Below are 5662 nucleotides of genomic sequence, written 5' to 3' on the forward strand. Positions count from 1 at the left end.
TATAAAACATCTACCTTTACGTTTCCAACCCTCACAATCAGTCCTGATAACAATTACTCACTATTGTATCACGAGAGACCTATCCACATTTCATTTCATCAGCCCCACCTAGACAAACTGGATACTACTCCGTGCCCTCTGGATCTAGGTTCTCTCTTGAAAGCTTGTAAGCCAGTCACTTCTTGCCTTTGTAGCTCCCCCATTTTGGGTAGTGAATGTTCAGTGGACTTTTTAAAATAGGATTGTTATGTCTTCCATAATGCTATCTAGAATATTCTCCAGTGAAACATCTGGAGTTGGATTGTGTGTGTGTGTATATGTGGGAAATTATTTTTAGTTTTAGTTGAGATTGTCATGGGATTTTTCAGGTTTCTGTTGCTTTCTGAATCATTTTTGGCAATTGGTCTTTCACAGAGATCTCTAAATTTTCTAATTTCTTGGCATAAGGTTAATCACTGTTCCTTTATTACACTTTTAGTATTTGTGATTTGTCTGTTTTCCCTTGATGCTGCTTATTTATCAGTTTTCTTTTTCTTTTTAAAGAACCAGCCTTTGAGTTTGTCCAACTCCCCCCCCTTTTTTTTTTGGTATTTCACTGATTTCTGCGTATGTTTATGATTTTCTTCCTTTCCTGAGTGGTGCAGTGGTGAAGCACACAGCTGCTACCAAAAGGCAGTTTGCAGTACTCGAGCTCCACAGGAGAAAGAAACTACAATCTGTTCCTGTAAAGATCACAGCCAAGAAGCCCCGTTGGGCCAGTGATATTCTGTCAAATAGGGTCATTCATTGTGAGGCGAAAATCAACTTGATGGCACTTAACAACTTCACTTTGAGTTAAATTTGTTCTTACGCTGCCTCGTAAGTTAAAAGGTTCAACCATTGATCTATGTATGGTCTTTTTTTTTTTTTAACTTTTAATAATTTTTTTTTTTATTTAAGGTTTTTATTATGGATTGAGTGAAAGTTTACAGGGCATATCATCAGTTTTACATTCAACAAATCATATACCTTGTTTCATTACATTGATTATAATCCCCTCCATGTACCATCTGTTAACAGTATATCTCTCTATCCACCTATCAAACACAAAAAAAACACTCAGGCATATATAATAATTTACATCTCCAAAGGGCACATTCTGCAAGTCTGCCTCCTGGCCACCAGCCCTTAGTCCCTCTCTTCTTAGTCCATGAATCTAGAGTCCTCAGCCACTCCCCCTCTCCATTGCCCCCATCTCTGGATAAGGTCCCTCATTCTGCTTGTGCGTTTCTCCCTTGATGGTCCTAGAGTCCTCTGTTTCTGGACTGTAAGATTTACTACTCCCTTTTTTTTGTTACAAAACTTCTACCTTTACAATTGTGACAGTCGCAATTAATCATGATAACAATTACTGTTGAATCTTACGAATCTTATCCCCATCTCTTTTCACCAGACCCATCTAGACAAGATGACAGCTATTCAGTGGTGACTCTTTTCTTTCCTCCTATACTCTTAAACTAAACTCCTTCTTGAAACCTTGTAAGCCAGTCACTTCATGCCTTTATTGCCCCCTCATTTTAGGTAGCCAATGTCTAAGTTGCCCATCCCTGTCTACCCTGTGTACAGAGTGGATAGCATTGATACTTGATTTGAAGACTCTTTCCCTCTCCGTTGGTATTTAGAGTAACTACCACACTGAGTATAGGTCAGGTTCATCATGAAAATGTATCTACTGTCACTGTAGCTCTTCCATTCTGCTTGTCCTTTGTAGTGGGACTGTCTCACCTCATAAGGTTCTGCATGGAACTCAGGATTCCACCTAAGGTCTTATACTCTGTAAAGGCTTTGCATGAGGCTTATTTCACTGGGCAAGTTGTAGAACCCCTTTTAGGTATTCCAATCAGTTATAGGCTGAAGGCGGGCTTACAATTTCTCTAATCATGTTTCTCAACATTTATTTCTATCCCACCCAAGTGTCTATATTACAATAGTAGGCAAGGGAAACTAAATTCATAAGGCAGTCAAGGATTTTAGTATTATTTACCCTCTTGAAGCTATACCTAGATCCCTGTATCCCAGAGCCCTGTTGTTCCAAGGTTGAGTATGCATCACTATTTATCTCTGTCCCACTAGGCCATGCAAACCTGTCTCAGTGTTCCCCTATCTATCTTGTTCTTCCGCCTCTTTCCCATTCTTTTATTGCCTTCCGCAACACCCAAAGTAAACCTCCCACCCCAACCCCATTGTGGTTACCTTATATTCATTAGTTCTTCCCTCCATTTAAGACAGTCTATTTTATCCAGTAATCTACCTGACCTTCTCACCACCTGGATCTCTCTGTTTCTCTCTGTTTACCTTCTTTCACATTGTAATTGTTTTGATCATAGGCTGACCTTCCATATCCTCTGTTCTTATAATTTTATTCTGTTCTTGACTCTTCCATTTGTTGAGTGAGTTCAGGTTGATGCTGCCATGTACGTCATTCTGTAGTTATTGTGTGTTCTTGTTTGTTCTCAGTCCACAGAACTTCCTTTAGGATGTTTTTCATAGCAGGGTTGGCTTTGGCAAAATCCCTTAGCTTCAGTTTATCCTGGAATGTTTTGATTACACCATCGTATTTGATTGACAGCTCTGCTGGGTAGAGGATTCTTGGGTGGCAGTTTTTGTCTTTCAGGGTTTTATATATGTTTCCCCATTGCCTTCTTGACTGCATGATTTTTGTTGAGAAATCTGAGCTTAATCTGATATGCTTGCCTTTCTTTGTATGTTATATTTCTCTTTTCCCTATTTGCTTTCAAGATGCTATCCTTACCTTTGATTTTGGAGAGCTTGATTATTATATGTCTTGATGATTGTCTTTAGAGTCTAATCATCCTGGGGCTTGTTGAGCTTCTTGAATGCTTATCTTTTCACTTTTCAGGATTTTAGGAAATTTTTCTTCCAGAAGCTCTTCAACTATCTCCTCTCTGGACTTGTGTGATTCTTCCTATTCAGGAATGCCAATATCTTATGTTATTCCTTTTCATGTTATTCATCATGAATTTTAGGCCTTCAGAGTTTTTTAATCCTTTTTTGTGTTCTTCTATCTTAGTAGTGTTGAGAGATTTATCTTCTAGCTCACTAGTTCTGGTTTCTATCTCTTCAGTTCTACTTCTTTGCCCTTTCAGTGTGTTGTCCATTTCTGATATTCTATTATTAATCGTTTGGACCTCTTTCTGTAGGTTTTGAATTGTTTGCAGTGCTGTATCTATCTTATTTGATTGTTCCTATAGCACTTTCCTGACTTCTTCCTTATTATTCTCAGCTCCATTGTATAGTGTTTTGATAAATTTTATAATCATTTTTCTGAATTCCTTCTCAGGCATCTCCAAAGCCTGCCCATCTTCCAGTATGGAGTGTAGGTCTACTTCCAGCTCATTTGCCTCAGTCACTTTGATCTCTTTTCTGGACATTTGCAGATGTGGTACTTATGCTTCTGTTTTTTGGACATCTTCAGGGGTTATCTGTGGCCTTAATACTTAGATGGGTATGTATTTTGGTATTTTTTATGCTTTCTGATTGCCTCCAGGTAGATGTGATCAGTAAACGGGCTTCCTTTTTCACTCTTTTTCTTGGGAAATTTCAAGATGCCACTATTGGTCTTTTTGACGTGATTTAGGATTTAATTTTCATCCTATTTTCTTTTTCTTGTGCTTGTCTCGCTCTACAATCCCCGTTCAGGTCTTTCTCCTAGTGATAACCAGTGCAGGGCCAGCTTGGCCGTTTGGTTTTAAGTGGAAACTGTCTCTTTCATTTTCGAGGATATCTGTGCACATGCGTAGTAGAACCCTCTGAGGGTGGGGCTGGGGTGCCCACTATCTCAGACACTCCTATAGTTACCAGAATGGAGGTGCTCAGACAGCAAGGGACCAATGAACAGATAATCAAAAGAAGAGAATGTCCATAGTTTTGTCTCCACGGTTCTGCCAGGTGTCTGTGGCCGCTCTGATCCTTCCCCTACTTGGTCTCACCCAAGATGGCGGCTCTTGGAACAGTTGAGCATCCCAAACTAGCAATGGATTTCTTGCTTCTGCCACAAATTCCCCCAGCTGTAAGCCTTCCAACCTTCTAAATATTCCTTTATATGAGGTTCAGAGTTCTGGGACCAGCCCTTGAGCCTGCTTGATCCGGTATTCTGTGTTGTTGCTGGCCGAGCTCCTCACTGCACTTCCCCCGATCCGCCATCTTTTTTGTTCTCTGCATGATCTTTTATGCTGTAAGTTTTCTTCTTCTCACTGTAGAAGAAACAACTGTAGTTGTTGCCACAAATTTTTTATTTCATGTGTTTACAGTTCAATATTGCTTCTTAGGCTCAATGGATTGCTTAAGGTGTCTGCTGTTCAAATTTTTTTTTTCCAGTTATTTTTCTGCTGCTGATTTCTAACTTCTCAGTTAGCTGTTGTGATCAGAAAACATCACTGTATGGTTTCAGTCCTCTTAGATGATTGGGCTTGATTTGTGGCACTGCATGTCTTCTTGGTGACCATTCCACCAGCACTGCAGAGTGGTGTTTACCTGGTCAAATGGGGTGCTCTGTGAGTGCCTGTGGAGTCAGGAGAGTGGATATATTTGGTTAGGCCCCCATATCCTATTGATTTCTTTCTATTTGTTGTAATTGCTGAGAGAATAATGTGGAAATCTTCAACTATTGTTGGAATTGCCTGCTTCTCTGTTTTGTCAGTCTGACTTCATGTGTTTTGAAATGCTAATAATAGGTGAACATACATCACTTAGGGTTGTGATGTCTTCTTGATGAGTTGAAGTCTTTATTATTATGAAAGGTTTCTAGCCTAGATTCTGTCCTTTGTTTTTGAAATCTGCTCTGTCTGTTATTAATATAGCCACTTAGGCTGTTTTGTATGTTAGAATTTCATAAACCCTAGAGAAACCATGAAAGGAAAAATAATACCTTAGTATTGACTCTTTGAGATTATGTACATATTCTGGCTTTCATTAAACCTTGATTGATTTATTAATAGCATTGATTAGAGATTTTTATTCTTCTTGAATCTGTTGATTCCTTTACAAAACTTTTCCTGTAAATTTTATCCAGCAATTTCCAATTATATCTGCTTAACGAACCTAAGTGAAAACTTGGCAAGATAGTATTTTTAGCTGGACATGTTGCTGCCTCAGATCAAAAGCAAGATTTTTGTAGTTAGGAAATACAGGGACAGAGGGTTTGTAGGGATACCCACTTGAGAAGTGACTGAATATAATAAGAATCCAGGGCGTGTTTCTCTCTGTTCAGTAGAGCTGCTCCTCTCTTGGGGAGTCTTACTGTATGTGGAAGATGGCCTTGTCAGGGACCTTCTGCTTCCTAGATTCTTCGCTGATGTGAAGGACTAGTCCTCTATGGGTCATTATTGCAAAAATTATAGGACACTCTAGAACCCTCAAGAAAATGTTCCTTAAAGCCATATTCTGTATCATAATCACCAAAACTCCACTGTGGGGGCGAGAGGGAAGTGGTGGTGTCACATTTGCATGACAGAGTGTGTGGTTTAGGAAGCACTTTATTACGATTTCTTAGTATATCTTTTTTGTTTTGTTTTTATTTTGGATTGAGTGAAAGTTTACAGGGCACATCATCAGCTTCACATTCAACCATTCATATAGCTTGTTTCATTACATTGATTATTAT

General features: G+C 39.1%; 1 protein-coding gene across 2 annotated transcripts in view; it reads left to right on the forward strand.

Moving 5' to 3' along the window:
- The window catches only part of LUC7L2 (LUC7-like 2 (S. cerevisiae)), a 61795-nt gene that overhangs the window by 43541 nt on the left and 12592 nt on the right, over window positions 1-5662 (forward strand). The window lies entirely within an intron of this gene.

The sequence above is a fragment of the Chrysochloris asiatica genome, unplaced genomic scaffold, assembly GCF_000296735.1.
Source record: "Chrysochloris asiatica unplaced genomic scaffold, ChrAsi1.0 scaffold00041, whole genome shotgun sequence".
Taxonomy (NCBI): Eukaryota; Metazoa; Chordata; class Mammalia; order Afrosoricida; family Chrysochloridae; genus Chrysochloris; species Chrysochloris asiatica.